Source organism: Phodopus roborovskii, unplaced genomic scaffold (genome assembly GCF_943737965.1).
Source record: "Phodopus roborovskii unplaced genomic scaffold, PHOROB, whole genome shotgun sequence".
Taxonomy (NCBI): Eukaryota; Metazoa; Chordata; class Mammalia; order Rodentia; family Cricetidae; genus Phodopus; species Phodopus roborovskii.
In genome coordinates this window covers 35,104,570-35,123,950 of record NW_026126416.1, presented here as the reverse complement: position 1 = coordinate 35,123,950, position 19,381 = coordinate 35,104,570, and the positions used below count along the sequence as shown (strand labels likewise).

At 40.1% G+C, this 19,381-nt stretch overlaps 1 long non-coding RNA gene across 1 annotated transcript; it reads right to left on the bottom strand.

Moving 5' to 3' along the window:
* Positions 1–1,123: 1,123 nt before the first annotated feature.
* Positions 1,124–18,838, bottom strand: LOC127221234 (uncharacterized). The gene is made up of 2 exons (XR_007834437.1): positions 18,714–18,838; positions 1,124–1,242 (listed from the first exon to the last, which is right to left on the bottom strand). It is a non-coding gene; the product is annotated as an uncharacterized LOC127221234 (long non-coding RNA).
* Positions 18,839–19,381: the final 543 nt, after the last annotated feature.

Below are 19,381 nucleotides of genomic sequence, written 5' to 3'. Positions count from 1 at the left end.
CACTGAAAATTATGGCTGAAAAAAAGAAAGAAACCTAGAAAAACAACTATAAAATACATAACATATATTTAATCTGCTCAAACATAAAACAAAAAAATCATCTTTGGCTGACTTGTGTACAATGCACAGTCTAAACATGTATTAATGCAGATTTGTACGTTACTTTAAAGAAGTTTAATATTACAGACATATAAGGCAAATATGTATGGTTTTTCTGTAGTCCCAGTTAAACCAAAAATTTAAACTGACTTTGGAGTTGGAGCATGGTTCTCTCCCTCTCTAAACCTAAGTATGCTTGTTAAAGAAAAATCCAAACTCTCTGTCTCATATCAGAAGAGTCATCTGATATGAGACAGAAGAAAAAACAAAATTAAGGGACTATTCTATTTGCCACTAATCTCATAATTCTTTAGTGTTATTTTGGCTCTTTAAAACTTTTCTTAAGATATAAATATTATTTAAAAATATACAGAATTACACACACACACACACACACACACACACACACACATATATATATATATATATATATATATATATTAAACTCTCTGCCATGATAATTAATAGTCATATAGAGTACTAACTAATTCTAGAAAAAGGTTTAATCTAGCTTCTTATACATGGTTTTAGGTTTGAGTCTGTATCATGTAACTAGGAATTAAGTTTTTGTAATCTGGATGCACTTAAGAAATTGTGGTCCTTTAACTCCTTTGAGACCTACTGCATATGACATTTACAGTGTTTAAGGTTTTTTGCAGTGAACCGTGACCATTCCTAACAGCAACCTTTAAAGTCTTCAGAAGGAGAATGGGACTCCACAGTGACAATTCCACCTGGATTGTGGTAATGACACAAAGCTGACAAACAACACCCAAAGATTGGCTTTGGACTACAAACTGCTCAGAACAATTTAAGGTGGCTAGCTGAGATGGACCAGCCTCACAGACTACTCTAGCCAGGACTTGAGATAAGCCCTACACTTTCCCATCACACAGAGACTGAACAATAAATGATACAGCTAGATATCAGAGGACTTGACAATTATCTCAATTTTCTCCAAGGCACCTAAAGATGTTGTTATCCCCAGACAACAGGAAGTAATTTTAAGAACACAATGCCCACATTCCCAAAAGGAGTGGGCAGTTTTTTATTGTTCAGTGGGTTATGGATGTTTGCTATCATTTAGGAGGTTGGCTACAAGTTCTTATTGGTAATGATCAGGATAGATTCAGGTATTTCATTCTGGAAAAAAATGAGAGATATAGAAATGATAGGATGAAATGGTAGACTATTAAATCTACTTTTAAGCCCAAAAAGCAACTAGTAGTCTTAAATATTTTACATTATTATGAAGTTTTGTATATTAGTACAAATTTGAGGTTATTCTTGTTATACTGTATATAATATTGATACAAATTTACAGTTTTTTGATACAACATATTGTACATACATTTTTACACTTGTTTAAGATATTGTAGGTTGTTTAACAATGTAATATAAATTTCTAGTCTTTGAAAGTTATTATTACAAACTCTTTAGGATAATAAAGAAATGCAGGTTAGTAGTTAGTGACCTATTACAATCAGGTATGTTTTCAAGGTCATACATTATATATTTAGATAGATAGATAGATAGTCTTCAAAAACTACAGACTATGGCTTTAATATGTTTAATAACCTAAAGGTTTTCATGACAGTGAGGCAGGTCTGTTCCTGACAACACCAATTTACTTCAACAGAGGATAATGGACATCAAAGAAGCTCCATACAGAGTTTGTTTTCTGTATGAAAAAAAGCTAGCCCTTTGAGCAAAATAAATGCCCTTTGCCTCAATTGATGACAGTGTATTGTCCACCTGGACCAGCAGTATGCAAAAAAGCAACTGCTGAACTTTACCAAGACAAGGTAGAATGTTCTTCAAATTTCCTGTCTTCTCAAAAATGCCTGTCAGATACCCTAGGCCTATAGGCCAAAGACAGATTCCCCAACATTACAGAAGAATGTTAGATGACTGTCCAAACAGCAGATGTCCCTATCATTAGGTAACATTTCACCCCTTCTAGGGTCTTTGATGAAATGAAAGATTAAATAATTATTCTTAAAATTTTCCTTAGTTATGATAAAGTTAAATTATGTATAAAACTTTAGACTTACAAAGATAAGATAGATAATAGAGTAATTTCTCTATTTTTGCCAAATACAAATGTATTGGATATTGTAACTGTAATTCTTAATTGATAACTGTTTTTGTTGTATATAATTTGACTGTGTCAAAGTTAAAACCTCCCTTTTTATTTAGACTAAAAGGGGGAAATGCTGTGGAATAATCCTTCTGTATACTGTGATAATGTAGTGCTGTCATTGTTAAAAAGTTGATTGGCTGATAGCTAGGCAGGATTTGGGGGGCAGAGGGAAAACTGAGAAGAAGTGTGGAGCCTGGAGCCACAAGCCAGATGCAGAAGCAGCGACATAGATAAGGTAGACAAGCCTCAGCAATAAATGAATAGAAACGTGTTAATTTAAGGTGTAAATGTTGGCTGGGGACAAGCCTAAGTTACTGGCCCAGCATTTATAATTAATAATAAGTCTCTGGTTGATTATTAGGAACTGGCTTGTGGGACAGAAAAGTCTTCCTACACAAAGCCCTGAACTAAATTTGTGGTGATATTTTTCTTGCACAAATAAAGCCTGTCTGGGGGGTCAGAGAGAAGGAGCAAGCCGCAGCACACCTTACCTCCTAAGCATCTCAGCAGAGAAGACAGCGATTTCCTGTTTGTTCCTGCTTATATCATGTTTCTGCCTAGCTATATCACTTACTGTCTATCTGTACAGACCTACAGACCTCTATGGTTAGCTAGTGGCAATCTCCATTCCCTTATTTGTGTAAGAAAGATGTCACCACACAAACTGTTTCATAATTTATTTTCAAATAGGTGATTTCTGGTTCTTTTTCATTACTTGATATAAGTGTTTAAAATTATAACTTCCTTTTGTGTAAGCAGAGAACATTTTATCTCTCCAATTATGGATAACAGTCTTGCCCATTCTAAAGTGGATATACAGAACACAAACTTGAAGTGTAGCCATGTTCCCACACACACTCTTTGTGTGGCCTTGCCCTTATTGATGTGTGCTGTGTTAGTAAGCTGAGGACAGATCTCTAATGTAAAAATAGAATATCTGTGGAAAGGTTACCAGTGTCAGCTGTGAAACTGGCCACTGGATCCAGGTGAAGGAGAGCACACAGCATCCCACTGATCTAAAGCAACAAAGTGACACGGGGTGCTGTATCAGTTTCCTTTGGAAGAACTGGGTCTGCTTCTCTCATGCTCTCTTGAGTCACACTTGGTGACTCTTGAGGCAGCAGAGGCTGAAACTTGGTGATCTGGGTGCAGATCATGAGATGAACTCATGAACAGAGTCTGCTGTCCTGGGCAGCATAGACACAGGTAGGATTCCAAGGTTCTCTGGTATTTGAAGGACTGGTATCAGGAAATAAGTAGCATTGTCTACTACAGCAAATAGATACTGCCTTGGGGTGAATACATCTAGCCAACCATTTCTAGAAAAGTGTATGAACTAGGAGTAGAAATAGATTGTCTAAAGAGCAGAGTCAGAACTTTTGATTCTGGGAAGATATTCAAAAAGAAAGAGGATCACCCCCAATAACAGACTTTGTCAAACTTCTGTTAGTCTCAAAATTCATATAATCCCTGGAATGTTCCAGATCAAAGGTCATGACCTTCCTACTAAACTTAAGTCTGTCTGGTGTGGGCTGCCAGCCATCATGTGATGTTCTGCAGTGAGTCTGCCACACAGAAATGTCAGCACAGAGTAGACAAACCAGGAAGTACCCTTCCACAGCCCTCCACCCAGGACAGAAGTGCAGCTACTACCTCATCCAAAGTTCCTTGACAGTCTTATCCAATCTGAAATGAAAACAACAGGAAAGAGGTGGGCAGACATGCTCCCCTCCATCTTAGACCCAAAAATACCCACGCCAGATGAAAGAAAGTAAAAATTAATTCAGATACGGAAGGTGAAGAAAGGTACAGGCTGCTCCCCTGTTCTGTTCATCCCAGGCTTCCTTCAAGCTACTGTTCATCACTTTGCCAGTTCACTCATAAAGTTGCACACGAGCAATGCTTAGGCTATGTCAAAAAGGAGAGAAGAGAGACAAATACAGAATCCAGATATGAAGGTCAAAGGAGTGATGGGGGGTTAGTAAAGGCACCAATGTGGTTAGTACAATCCATATGACAGAGAAAGAAATTTACTATCCACATTTTATCACTCATGGGGAGGCTCCTTCTACATTTCTTATGAAAAGATCCCTCGCTGATAAGGAGAAGAAGGGTAAAAGGAGGTGATCAAGTCATTTCTTCCCAGGTGGCATTTGCACCTTGCTTTGTCCTCGTGGCTGTGATGAAGAACGATGCCAGTGAACGACTCTTTATGTCCACATGGCACTCAGCTGCACTAAGCCTAGAGAAAGTCATCATGGGGAAAAGAATGCACCTATCAATCGCTATCTGTGCTAGAGAGAGTCAAGGCAGGCCCTCGGTTAAATCCTGATGTTTGCTTTTAGATGTCTCCTCATTGCCTCTCTGCACTTTGGCCCTGTTCTTAGCCCCCTTCTCTGAGGATGCCCAGACTGCTTACCAAGCACTTCACCCACATCAGTCGCCACTATCAGTACTGTCTGGGTCTAGACTTCCCTCAGTATTCCCTGCCACTAAAATGTGTGCTCTGTGCATTTCATATTTCATGTTACTACATGGCCAGTGTTCAAAAGGAGCTGATGAGACACTTCCCGGAATAGTTCTTGGGTAAAAGAGGAAGCCAATTTTGCAGTTTCAAAGTTTTTAAAGAAAAAAAAATGATAATGATTTGGGGGAGCAGTTTGCATCAAAATTTAGAGAACTGGCATTTTGTACATGTCTGAAATATTAAACCAGAACTCCTCACCCTAACCCAATACCCTTCTCCCTAGCAGCTAGAATTTCTAAGTGCTAAAAGACAGGCCTACCTAAAGTGTATTATGTCAAACTCCAAATTGGTCAACTGTCCATTCTCCTCCTGAGGTAGATCCTGTCCATCTCTCACTGCAGATAATGAGGAACAAGGGCTGGCTGAGTCCTTTGTGTTAGGACAAATAATGACTGCAAGATATTTAGCAAGGCATACCCACAGAGCAAAATCTATACACTTACTTACACAGATGGGTGAAGAAGCAAGGTTGTTGTTGTAACTAGGGATTTCCTACTTGTTTCCATAGAATGAAGGGAGTGTTGAATTTCTAAATCTGGATTGTTATTTTTTTGTTTCCTGTCCAAGAAGCCTGGGTCATAAACTGTGTGAGTGTGTGTGTGTGTGTGTGTGTCTGTGTGTGTGTGTGTCTGTGTGTGTGTGTCTGTGTGTGTGTGTGTCTGTGTGTGTGTGTGTGTCTGTGTGTGTGTGTGTGTACATGTGTGTGTATGTGTTTATGTGTATAAGCATATGTATATATGTGTCACAATATTGGGAAGGCAGTCTCATGCTAGTTGTTTTTAAATTTCTAACATACAAGTCTGGCATATTCTCCTAAAAAGAAACAATTTCATACCAATAGCCTTGATATCATTTCCCTTGTCTAAACCTAGAATTATAGGTTAGAAGATTAACAGGAGAAAAGGAATAGAGAAAAGGACAGGGAGATAAAGCGAAAGGACATACTGCCTCTTTTGACCACTCCCCTCTATCATTGCAATACTCAAGAATTAAGACTCTCCCACAGATGATATTGGTGGCAACAGATAAAGCCACAGAAGCCTCTATGTGATCCTAAATCTGGGAGCAAATTTGATCCTCAGAGTTAGACTCTCATCTCAAAGTGATGGTTAAAAACCTTACCATGAGGTTATGTGGTTAGTGCTAAGGTAGGTCTGAGGAAAATGACAGACACTTCAAATATTCCTTTAATCCTCAGGACTGAGAGTCTAGACCTATAATATCATAGTCTAGTGGGTCCATATGAACTTCATAGCTCAAAAGCATAGGGTAGCAGGCTTTCTGAATTTGTAGAAGTCAAAGCCAATAACAGTGGCATGGGATATGTAAGACAGGATCAACCAAGGATCACTTCCCCTGTTGCACCCTAGCAGGAGTCCTGTTTCATTCATTTTCTTCCCTGGTGTTCTCTGAGGTCTGAAGTTGATACCTACTCTATTGTAGATGGTCTACTGCACATGTATAGGAGCCATGATGATTTTTAGAATAGCTTATATAGATGGAGAAAGTTGAATGATGTCCTTCCTCGTTTTAAAAGCACTTGTCACACTGACAAATTTTTCATTCTCCCACCTATCTGATCTCAATTTGACATTCCCTTATATTTATTATATGATCTTTAACATGGCTTCGGAATGATGCAATGTTATATACATGAGCAGGAAAAAAAAAAACCTGTAGATTCCATTTGTGACTTCACCTATATAGAATCTAAAATAACATATGTAACCTTTATGTAGCTTTATTTTCCACTAATACAATAACAGTACACTTTGCACATAAAATATGAAGCGCATTAGTGTCTGGCATCGGGAAGTAAGGCCTTTTGAAATTATCTACTATTTTATTTATATAAAAAAAAGATAGAGCTTTTCTCGATTAAAAAAAAAAGTCTTTAAATTTAAAAGATCAATAATAAGTGAGTAGAGAGATGGACCCATGGTATAGTGTTTGCCTAGTGTGCCCAAGGATCTGTATTCTATCTCTAGCAATTCAAAATTAAATATAATGATTTTTAAAACATCACTGTTAACAAGTAATTTAAAAAATTAAATTTGTCATTGGCCAGACAGCTTAGTCTATGTGGCCATTTCCAGGCTAGTGAGAAATTCCATCTCAAAAAACAAGGTAGATGGCACCTAAGGAATGCCATCCAAGGATCCAAGATTGCCCTCTAGCCTGCATATTCATACACAGAGAGAGAGAGAGAGAGAGAGAGAGAGAGAGAGAGAGAGAGAGGAGAGAGAGAGAGAGAGAGAGAGAGAGAGAGAGAGAGAGAGAGAGAGAGATCCTGTCCTACCTGCCTGTGATCTCATTCTTCTCAGCTCCAGGATTAATCAAGCATTTTGTTTAGTTTTTAGTGGGTTTTCCTTTAGTTTGGATTTCAGTACTGGGCATTAGGGATCCAACCCAGGCCTTGCGCATATGTACATACTAGGCAAAAGCAAAACAACAACAAAAAGGATTACTAACTCTACATACTGAGCCAAATGGGGGCTTGAACTCCCTGCCTCAACTTCCCTAGAGTCTGGGAGTACAGGTGTGAGCCTCCAAGTCCCACTTGCCTGTGTGTTGGGGGGGGTGGTCAATTGGCACCACAATTGTTCCAGTGTCAGACTCTGGCCTTTTTTCCCTATACCAGTCACAACCTGACCAACTCTGTAATCAGCTCTCCGAAGGCCCAGAGCTAGAAGCCTCAGCTCTTCTTTCTCTTCTGTCCCCAGCACCTTCACTCAGATTTCATTGTGTAAATAGGAAAGCACTCACTTCTGGTTTCCTGGAACTTTGTGAGTGACCAGATCTGTGGGTCCACATGAGAAAAAGGCCCTTGGGTAAGTCCATCATGCATCCACACTCCAAAGAGCAGCCCTACCCCTCCCCCCCCCACTCTAAATCTGATGATACTTTCCTTTCAGAGGCAAATCCCACACACTGTCTCAGCAGTGTGTATTCTTTCCATCATCCAGCAGCCAAAAGTGGATTTCCTCTAATACCAGGATATGTGACAACACTTCTTACAGGCTCCCTTTTGGGAATGTTAGAGTCATAGAACCATAAAGTATCTTCTTTCTGTTCTTTCTCCATATCAAGAGGCCATCTGAAACAGTGTGTGAGTTCTGAGGGGACACTAACTGGGATTAGTTCTGGGATAAGGATGTCCTAGCCCCTAGGCTAAGGAAGGGTGGGATGACTCTTTCTGGAACTGCTAAACACACTATCTACTAATTCATGTGAAGCCCATAGGGATCATACAAGATAGATCCAAAAGCCTCCAAAAGGTGACCAGATTCTTGAGCATGATAAGGGGTGGGGGAACCTGGATTTGTGGTTCCTTTTGTCACGTTTCTTCAGTGTATTTGCTTGATTCTATTTGCCTGTGAGAGCCAGAAAGCCCTACACAGAATTATCTCAAAGGACACGTGGTCTAGACATCATTATGGAAGTTCAGGGTCTGGTTCTCTGGGAAACCAGAGACCTAGCTACTATTTCAACTGTGCATGACCTCAGACTCACAATCCAAAACATCTACCAGACTCTAAGTAAGAAGCCAGAGGAAAAGATGATGGAGAGGTGGAGGCAGAGGTCACCTCCCACTGTCCCTTAAGAAGTCCACCAGGCCCTTCCCCATGGTATTTCTGATAATAGCTAGTGACCAAAACTAGGCACAAGGGGGTTCAGAAAAGGGGATTGCCATGCAAGGGACTGTAACTCCAGCAAAAAAGACATGGTTTTGTCACCAATGAGAGAGAGAGAGAGAGAGAGAGAGAGAGAGAGAGAGAGAGAGAGAGAGAGAGAGAATGGATATTAGAGGGCTCTCAATAGGCTAATATAGCTATATTTCCAAATCACAGAGAACAACAGGAGGCAATGATGGCCAAAGGCAGGTCAGAGGAAAGCATGGATAACAAGCTTGAGAGGCTGAACAAAATTCATAACCAGAGGCGATGTGAGGGGAAAGCATGTGTAAGAGAGAAGCCAGCATCGAGATGACCAAGAACAGGTGGGAGAAAAAAGCACTACATATTATCCTGTGACAAAATCATATTCAAAATCATTAAAGATTAAAAAGAAGAAAATTAGCAGATTTGACCAAAACGTCTTCCTGGTGAAAGGACATAGGTATACATGCAAATGTAAAATAAGACTCAGTAAACATAGACAGTACTTGCATCAGGTAAAACAAATCGAAGATAAGCAGTGGCAAGCTCTAAAGAGGCCCCATAAATCCTAAGGGGAACTGAGTGTAAGACGAATGAATCTTGGAAGCCAGGGCTCAGTCTACCAGATAACCCTTTCTATGTGGCCAAGCTCCTAAAGAAAACTCAGATGAGGAGTTGCATGGGGGCAGGGACCAGGGAGGAGACATTCCAGTGATCTTGATTGCTTTACAATGTAAAAATAAAATTTCCAAAGTTCCAGCAAATGAACCAAAAATTATCTGTGGTGTTCTCGTTTCTGTAGCTTCAACTCATGATTTTTATTTTTATTTTTTAAAGAAATCTCAGCTTTGTGTCTACTCCTGATAATCTGAGATGCTATGTTGTATCCCTTTATATTTGAATTTTAACTCATTTACACAATAGAATGCCCCTGAAGTGTTTGTTTAAATTGCTTCTTAAGCGTCTAAAAATGAGTGTGAATACCTGTAACCCTAGCCCTTGGTAAGTGAAAAATCAGAAGTTCAAAGTCAGCCTCAGCTATATAAGACCATATTTCAAAATACCAGAAAAAGAAAGGGGAAGGGTGTTGTTTTCTTTTTTGTTTTTCCTTTTCCTTTTTTTTTTTTTAAATATGATAAAGCAGTAAAAAAAATGACTTGTTACATTTGGGGTATGTTTGGAGCATTTTCTTAGCTTTTTCTTAATAGGTCATCATAAGCGCATTATGAAGACAGTGGAGCTTTACTTATAACCATTTGAAATGCAGATTAGACAAAGAACAGATCAAATGCCTAAAATACAATGATTAGAAAAACTACAGCTAAATTCGAAGAGCCTACTGGATTGTCAGATTTCATGGTTTCTCCTGAACAGTGCATAAACAATGTGAATTTGATGGGCAAAGCAATTACTTGTTTTCAAAATTTATATCTCTCTGGAGATTCATAATGGAGTTTGGCAGTTATGAAAAAAAGTTGTTTGTATTTAACTTTCCATTAAACAGCATGGTTAACTAGTAGCCAAATGCAGTAAGAAGAGCTAGACTTCGCAAGTAGTGCCAGGAGCCCAAACTTTTTCCTTTATTGTATGGATTTGCTCCAGGGAATAAGTTCTGGGCGTTAATTTCCATGGTCACTTCCCATCATCTCTGAATCAGGAAGGAAATCAGAGATGCTTCCAGGCAGGATCTTGTCCCCTTCTGCTAAAACTTGGCTTCAGATACAGACACCATCATCTAATGCTCACCAAGCAACAAGCATGCAGTGGCACCTTTGCCAAGCCCCAGGCACCAGGCTGTGTTGAATCTCCTCAAAGGATTCGAAATCTACCCAGGCTAGACATGTTTGTCTTCCAACTTTGGCCATGACTGATAAAAGGAAAAATAAGTGGGGAAGCCAGAAATGTGAAAAGAATTTAACACTTCTGAAAGCTTTGGATTTGACTTCTACTTGAGGCAGTAACTCAAAAACCCAAGTAAAATCTTACTTGATCTGTTTCATCTCTGTTTTACTTGTGCTGGGTCCAATAGTCCCAATTCAAAATAACAGCGATGAAGAAAGTTTCCCCCATAGGGTTCTACTCACTGAAATGGAATGCCAAAGAAGGCAAGGGTGTACATCAGCCTTCTGTACTAGTTTACCCTAAGTGCCTAGAAGCCTGCTCAACAAATGACTTAAGAGCTAAGAGACCCTGTGACAGATTGTTTCTTTCTGATCTCACTTAGATTCTGAGAAAATAGAAGGTTATATCTAATGTGCTAACATTCATAGATCCAGGGTTTTTTTTGGTGGGGGGGAACTAGTCTCCAGAAGGTTTCTCCATTACAAGAGAAATCCATTGAATTGTTTCAAATGTCTCCAGTTGTTGTTGTTGTTGTTATTATTATTATTATTTTGGTTTTCATAAGTGTGGTAGGCATGTGTTGTGCATGAATGTATGAATAGGATTTGTTGTGTGCTGCATGTATGTGAATAGGCAAGTATACATGCCCATGGGCATTCATGAGGAGGCTAGAAGAAGATATCAAGTGTTTTCTTCTATCACTTGACACCTTTTTTCTTCAAGTCAGGGTCTCTCATCCTTTGGGCTAGGTTGACTGACCAGCAAGCTATTGGAATCTGCCAGTATGTGCATTCATGCTCATCTTTCTACATGGGTGCTGGAGAATATGATCTCTGGACCTCACATTTATAAACCAATATTCTTACCCACTGAGCCATCTCCCCAGCCTGCCTCTGATATTTTCTTAGCCATTGATCTGTCAAGATTTAGATACATATCTTATACCTATTCTTCTTTATGAAGACTTTATGGTTTGTCTTTTCTTGTTAAGTCTAGTGTAAGAACAAAATATTTCACAAATCACATTTCTTAAACAACCAAAGAAACTAATTCTAGAGAAGTGAGGCAAAAATTTTTAAAACTTCTTAGAGGACAAACCAGCTTAGAAACTAAAAGGAAAAATTGAAAAACATGGCTCTGAATGTCGTAAGGTTGCAGGTCTAGGGATATAGAGAGTAGAATTGGTAGGGAAAATCAACTGTTGTGGCCACTCTGTTCAGCACTGGGATGAAACAGAAGGGTGGAAGAAGTGTGAAGAACCCTGCCAGAGTCACACCAATCTCATAAATCATGCAGGAAAGCATATTACAAAGGAAATGGCTATTCCCAGCATATTGAGGAATAGACACTAAGCAGCTGAGAACATAGTTCCCTTACAACAACCTTCAGCAACCTAGCAACCCATAAGGCTATACCCTACATTTAGAAAAGCAAATCCTTCCAAAAGCATCCTTTGCTCAAAAGGACAGACTATGTGAATTAGCCCATGAAGGTAAGCACTGCTAACAGGTCAGAAGGCAACTGCAAAAGTCTTCAGGAAGCCAAATAAATAAAAAGAGTCTGTTTATGTGCAATTTCTCAGAATTAGAATTACATAGGGGATGTGCACCTGCCCTTTAAATGCAAGAGTCATGGAAGTTGGAAGCAAAACCCCTATTTAGACACCAACAGCTGTCATCTACAGAACAAGATTGACAACAGAAGCAGATTCATCATGCCTGGGCTACAAGCTTTTCCCAGCACTTAGTGTCTTTGATCACTTAAAAATAGGGGAAGTACCTTTTTGCACAACAGCATGGAACTAGAAAAAGGCTGTGCAAGCTGATCATGCAGAGAGGCCTGAAAAATCAGTTGGAGAAACTGCAGAAATCCCATTGCATTAAAATGATTTAGTAAAATATTAAAAATTCTCTAGCTGTAGGTTTTAAATGTATAGGTAGTTGAAAAACTAATTCAAACTAGTATATGTTCAGTCCTACATCATTTAAAACTCAGAAACATTGGAATTTGAAATCTTCTATAGCTTTAACTGGTTCCCTTTTTCTCGTAGTGTATGAAATAAGTGTCTTTTCTGAGCATTGACAAATGTCATTCCAAATTTGAGTCAGCGTCTAGTGTTCTATCCTTTGTACATTCAGTGTTGTGAAATATCTCCAAGAGTCCCCTTAACACAAAGGAGTGTGTGTTTGTGTGTGTGTGTGTGTGTGTGTGTGTGCTGCCATCACTTCCCCTGAACATTTTCACCATCTCCATCAGGACATTTCCTCTCTTTACATGAGTGAGTCCATCTTCACTGAGTTCCTAGTTGACTTTTGGGAGTGTCTCAAAGGGCAGGGTGTGAATCTCATTTGGGTCAGTAACAGTAAATCACTTATCTAAAACCTAAAATTCAAAATCTCTCTTCTTTTTCCCGTAAGTACAATGATGCTTCTCCACATAGGACTGTAACTAATAGAAATGCCTCAAGAGACTAGGCAGAGGTCCAGTCTGGTGTTCTAGCACATTATCCAGGAGTGCCAGACATTAATTGTGGATGCCAGACAGCACCTTGTGTGTAGTGGTCGTTGGGAGCTGAGGAGATGCCCTCAAGGTTAAGTGGCTAAAAGCCACTTACCATCTACATTTGGACTATGCTGGCTTGCACTGGCTTTGGCATCTGCAGCCTTCTTAATCCACGATGGATACCACATGGAGCTCCAGAGTTATGAGAAAGCATACCATTCTCATGTGTTAGTGTATAGATCTGAGGAAAATACCTTTTAAGTGAAATTGAACCAAACATCTGTCTGGCTCCCACTTGAAGAGTACAGAATGTACTATATGGACTAATCAAACTTCATAGCCCTGCTGTGACCTTGTCATTTCCTAGCAACATGCCTCTCCCAAGAGCTGTCACTTATTAGAAACTCATCTGTAACCATTCTCTATACTACTCAGAATAGAAGGGGAGTATCACAGGGTACATTTGACCCAGAGCCCGAGGAAGCAAGAAACATATGTACACATTCCACATTATGCCTTTGTCAAACAATCACATGCACAAATCTGAAACAAAGAGAAGAAAATATTTGGCTCATTAGCCAAGTTGCACACTATGCATTTGATTAAATTAATTCTTTTATCTGCACATTCTTAGAAACACAGCAGATTTCATCTGATGAAAGAGATTACTATTGTATTTTACAGAGAAAAGAGGTAATCTAGTGACAATGAAATACAAAACAAAAGCAAGAATCCTGACCCTATGCACTTACTATGATACACAATCTGTAAGAGATACCAGAAAAGCTACACTAGATTCTTAAGGTTGTGTTGTCACCAGATACTCACCTCATTAGACTCTATGGTATGTGTACATGTGTAAGCATGAGCACATGTACGGAGATGTAGAGACTATATCCTCAGCAAAGGTGTGGAGATGGTGGTGTATGGTGTATTTCAGTGAAAGGTAGTCACCAAGACAAAAGACAGGCAACTCTTTGACCTCAAGAACAGATTCTCAATTTGAGGGTATAGATGATGACACATGTATCTCTCAGAGTTTGAACATTAGGTTCCATTAAAGCATTATTTTTTATTTTAAAAAGCATCATTCAATAACAATAGAGCATGAATTTGGAGTTATTTTGATGGTGGTGATTGTGGTCATGGTAAGGGGTCAATGATAGCAGTGAGTATGGTTACGCTGGTGATAGTTGTCATTATGGTCATAGTTGTGGTGATGGAATTCATGGTAGAGGTCATGCTAGTGGTGGTGGCATAGCCATGCTCACAGTGGCTTAGGTTAGCTAGCTATGGTTATGACTGTAGCTGGAATGGCCATGGTCCTAGGAGTAGTGATGCTTGATGTCATGATGGCAATTACACTTACAATGGTGGGTGTGGTTATGGCTGTGGTGGTGTTGGTCATTGTAGTAGTGACAGGAGTAAGTATGGGTGGTGATAATGATTGTGGTAGTAGTAGTTACACTGGTACTGGTCATGGTGCTGGTTATAGTGTTCATGGAGGTAGTGGTGATGATGGTTGTGGTAGTCATGGTGATAAGGGTGTTTACGGCAGTAGTGAGTTGTGGTAGTGGTTGTCATTTGTAGTAGTGGTGGTGGTGGTTGTCATAGAGGCTATGGTGATGGTGGTAATTGTGGTCGTGATGGTCATGGTGTTAATGGTGACTAAGATTTGGCTTTGGTTTTTGATTGTCTTCTCTAAGTGAGGTTATGTTTCTGATATGTCCATGCTGGCTACAATAAACAAACCTTTTCCCAGAGCAGGAAAGGGAGATGTAGGGATGTTAGTAACTTCAACTGGGTAACACATCCCACTGCCACCCATGTAGGTCTAAGGCTACACCCCGTGTTCTCTCTGCCACAATGTGTTTTCTCCTTACCTGTTATTTGAGAGTAAAAGAAGCCATCAGCTCTTACAAAAAATGCTCAAAATCTGCTGTTATAAGGCCTGGTGGTCCCCAAGGTTGGTTTCCATTGACAAACACAGAATTTCCTCACTGAACTACTAGCAAAGAAGAAAACTGTAGTGAACCACCCAAGCTTTGGAGGGCTTCCAGAAGCTTTTCAGACCTTCTGGCCAGGCACTACGGGCCTTGCTCTGTGCTGTGCTTCCCAAGTGAGGTCACGCCAGAACACTTGTTCCCAGCTTCATTAGGACATGGATTTGTCTACTTAAACACAGCTGCTCTTCCCTAGGACACAGCCATTTCCAGTTTCCTGAGTCATATCTTTGGGCCTCTGTACCCTAAAAAAATGACCATGCTCTTCCCACTGCTTGGCTGAACTAAGAGTTTGGCCAAACTGGGTGGAATATGCAGTAGCAAGTGGAATGTCCCCTGTGGCCTTGAGCTCCTTTCTTGGCTCTGTAATAAACTGGGTTCCAGTCAAAAGCAACCTGCCTTTTCTCTGCTTTTTCTCTCTTTCATTTGTGCTGTGGTTTGTTTTGGTGTTTTAGAGTTTATTTTTTAACACAGTAAAAATTAACTCCTCTTGGTGGATGGTTCTGAGTTTTAATGGATGCCTAGCCATGAAACCACATCTGCTATCTGGATACAGGATAATCCCTTGCTTCTAAAAAAACTTCCTCTTGCTCACTCTCAACACCTACCAGCTACAAATGGTTCTCTGTTTCTGCAACTTGGCTTATACTCCAGTGTCATACAGATGGACTTGTATGCATGTAGCCTTTCCAGTCTGGACCCTCTCATCTAACACAGCAATACATGAACAACCCATCATTGAAGAACATTTGGATTTGTGTTTTAAAGTGATTATGAACAATGTCCATAAACATTTGTGATGTGGGATAATGTTCTTGTTCACTGTAAAGATTTGTCACTTATATCGGTTTAATAAAATGCTGATTGGCCAGTAGCCAGACAGGAAGTATGGCCGGGGCTACCAGACAAAAGGAATTCTGGGAAGAGGAAAGGCTGAGATGCAGTCACCAGCCAGATGCAGAGGAAGCAAGATGAGAATGCCATACTGAGAAAAGGTACCAAGCCATGTGGCTAAACATAGATAAGAATTATGGGTTAATTTAAGTTGTAAGAGTTTATTAGTAATAAGCCTGAGCAATAGGCCAAACAGTTTATAAGTAGTATAAGCATCTATATTTATTTGGGACTGAATGGCTTCAGGACCTTGCGAGACATATTTGCACACAGGTTTGCTATATAATTTTGTTTCTGGTTGGTCAGAATTGATAGATGCTGTGCTAAGTGCATGTTTAATGTAAGAAACTTCCAAAAGTGTTTTTCAAAGTAGCTTCAGAATTTGCATTTTCACAAGTATTATGTGGGGGTTCACACTGTCCCATACCTCACTGACACCTAGCACAGTCAGGGCTTCCTCTATCTATCTGTCTTTACCTGAAACCAACTTCAGTTATGAAGCTGTTTATCTAAGGGACTCCGTGCTAAAAGTAAAAGGCATAGCACCTGGAGGCTTGGCAAGCTCCTGGCAGCCATGAGGTGAAGAACATCAGAGATGTCCCTCTATCCACCCTTGGCCACCATCAGTCACAAACTTAGCAAATGCCTGCCTTGAGAGCTCTCCTGACATAGGTCGTTGGTGGTACCATTTATATAAAATGTAATAAGCTGGGCTACTGCCTAAATAAATGCCTCTGTTTTGTCCTCTGGATCTTCATATATTTCTCAGAACATGGGAGAAGCTCCCACACAAGATCACGTAACAGATGGTAGCAGCCACAGAGACAGTTAATGGCCCCAGGATCATTCTGTGTCCAGAAAGAGCTGAGGGAGTAAAGCTAGATTATAGACAGATTCTAAAATGATGGTTACAAACTTTGGAGAAACTATTAACTCTCTGAAGCTGGAGTTACAGGTGGTTGTGAGCCACCTGATGTCAGTGATGGGAACTAAACTCCAATCCTCTCCAACAGCAACAAGCACCCTCACTGCCCGTCATCTTTCCAGCCTTCCCCATTTAGCAATATTGAAGATGGTTTAGAATCTTACTGGAAAAAGTAAAATAAAAATAAATAAATAAATAAATAAATAAAAGCAAAAAAATATATATTTGAAGCCTACCCTTGCACCTTAGGTAAGAACCATTTCATTCATTGGATGTCAGCCACTACTCCAGTTCTTGTCCAAGTATAAGAGAACTAATGCCTCTTCAAATAAGGAGTATTGACGAGTTTATGAGCAACTTTTTCCTAAGCCATACCATCTAACTTTGCTTGTTTGTTTCTCCAGACAGCTTTTCTCTAAGTAACAGCCCTGGCTATCCTGAAACTCATTTTGTAGCCCACACTGGCCTCAAACTCACAGAAATACGCCTGCTTCTGCCTCCTGAGTGCTGGGATTAAAGGCCTGCACCACCACCACCCAGTATCATACCATCTAACTTTACCTTGCAGAGCTATCTCAATATGCACAGCAGTAAAAGCATGTTGCCATATAATGGAGCACTGAGTTCAGGGACTTGATTCTACACCACATGTCTTTGGAAAATCTTTGTCTATCTGACCCTCTATGTAGTCTTCTTCTCTAGGCTGGGAGTTTGTATCTGTTTGGTTTTGTTTATGACAGATCTGGCCTCCATAGTGATGGGATTACAGGCATCACCACCACACCCTGTTAGGAATTTGGATCTGGAGTCTGTAGAGCCTTTGTTTTTGTTGTTTTGTTTGGGTTTTTTGGGGGGGTTACTCCTGTGGTCCATGATTCTGTCCAAGTAGGGCAGGACTTTGGTTGCTTTGGACTCCCCTCTTTGAATGCACCCACATTTCCTTCCAGCTGTGGCTTAGACAGCCTACTCCAACAATTTATCCTCCCATCCATCTCTTTCTTCTTCCAAATCCCCATCAACTTAGGTCTGATTATATGAACTTCAAGCAAACCGAATTCCTGTTTATTAATGATAAACTGACTTGTCATGATTGGATCATTAGAAAATAAATATACATCACATCTCCCCATGAGCCACAGGAAGACTGCAAGGGATGGAGCTATTTATTTCATGTCTTGTATGCCTGTCATGCTTTTGATGAGCAATACCCAGAGAAGTTCTCCCCACAAATAACTCTGGGCTCATGGGCCACACTGAATCCTTTGATTCCCTCAGGTTTCTTCCTGATTCTGGAGGAGCTGGAGCCGTGGGGGTGCATCTTACCAGCTGCATTTCTCAAGTGAGGAAATCATCCTCCTTTAGTTGTCAATGTATAGGACTTAGCTTTTCATTTGTCATCTTTTCCAAATTAAGCTATAAACCTAAAACACCCCTCCCTCCCTGGTTTAGAACCAAAATGACAGATGTAAATGTATGAAGCCATCAAACATTTTAGACATACACACCTACTGATGTGTCATGGAGCAAGCCCTTTGACTATCCCCTGACTATGGCGCCATGACTGTCCTCTGCCATCTGTTACTGGGCAGCCTCTGCCTGAGGCCATCATATCCTGTTGAACTCACATTGGAAGCAACAAAGTCAAGCATCCAGACTCGGGGAGTGCTGCAACAGCAGTCAGAGGCCTCAGCAGCATGGCCCACATTTAGGGCCCCAGGTCCTCACATTCTCTGCTCCAAATTGGCCTTCAATGTGAAGGCTCTCATTTCTAAACTGAGCTTTGTTAGGCAAACAGCAGGAATCGCCTCAAATATGAAAGAAAAAACCTCAGAACCTCTGAGGAGAACCAAGGACCATGAATCTAGAAGAAACAACCACTCCAGGAACATGGATGACACTGGGCATCTTTAAGTCAATTAAGACACAGTAGAAGGTGATTCTGCTTGGATAGAATTCTAGGTTCAGCTGTTTCTCTCACTGTCTGAGGTCCACTCACCTCCTTTCCCAGTCTTTGTCCTCCCTCTCTGTGTCCCGACCCCTCCCCTAGATTCTTGCATATTGTTCTCTTTTGTCCCACCCCACTCAAGAAGGTTAAGATGGTCCACAGAGAAGTACTGACCTGGGAATCTCTACAGGCTGGAAACCCTTCAAGTCCTACAGAAAGAAATGGCAAAAAGGTGTCATTCTCAAGGCCAAACAAGCATCAGGCCATATCTTTAGACCAGGGAACCCACTTTGATTCCTCTTCCCATCCATCTACCAATGCCTCCCTGCTGGGGAAGTGACCCAGAACATACAAGTCACCACCACAACCCCAGGCAAGGTCCTATACAATACACATAATACAAGACCTGTGACATTATTACCAAAACAAACAAACAAACTATAAGTATTTTAACAACAACCCAGCATAACTGCCACAGGAATTCCAGAATGCTGTTTTTATGCAGCACTATTTTGATAGGACAAGAGTTACTAGACTCACTGGTTGGGTTGATCTGACTCATGACTTAATGGATATATCTATTACTATATTACATTTCTAAATCAGTGGTGTTTCAATAATGAATTCTCCTTGGCAATCCTGAATGTCTTATTTTTAAATTAAAAATAAAAATCTAAACATCTGCAAATGTCAAAGGTTTCACAATAAAAATAATGCTAAGAACTCTTTGGTTAGAATATTATATGAATTTATATTTCTGCCAATTCTCCCTGGGCTATTTAACCGCCACTGGTAAGGCCAAACTTTGTTTAAATACGTTCTACAGGAAGACAAGGAGTTCA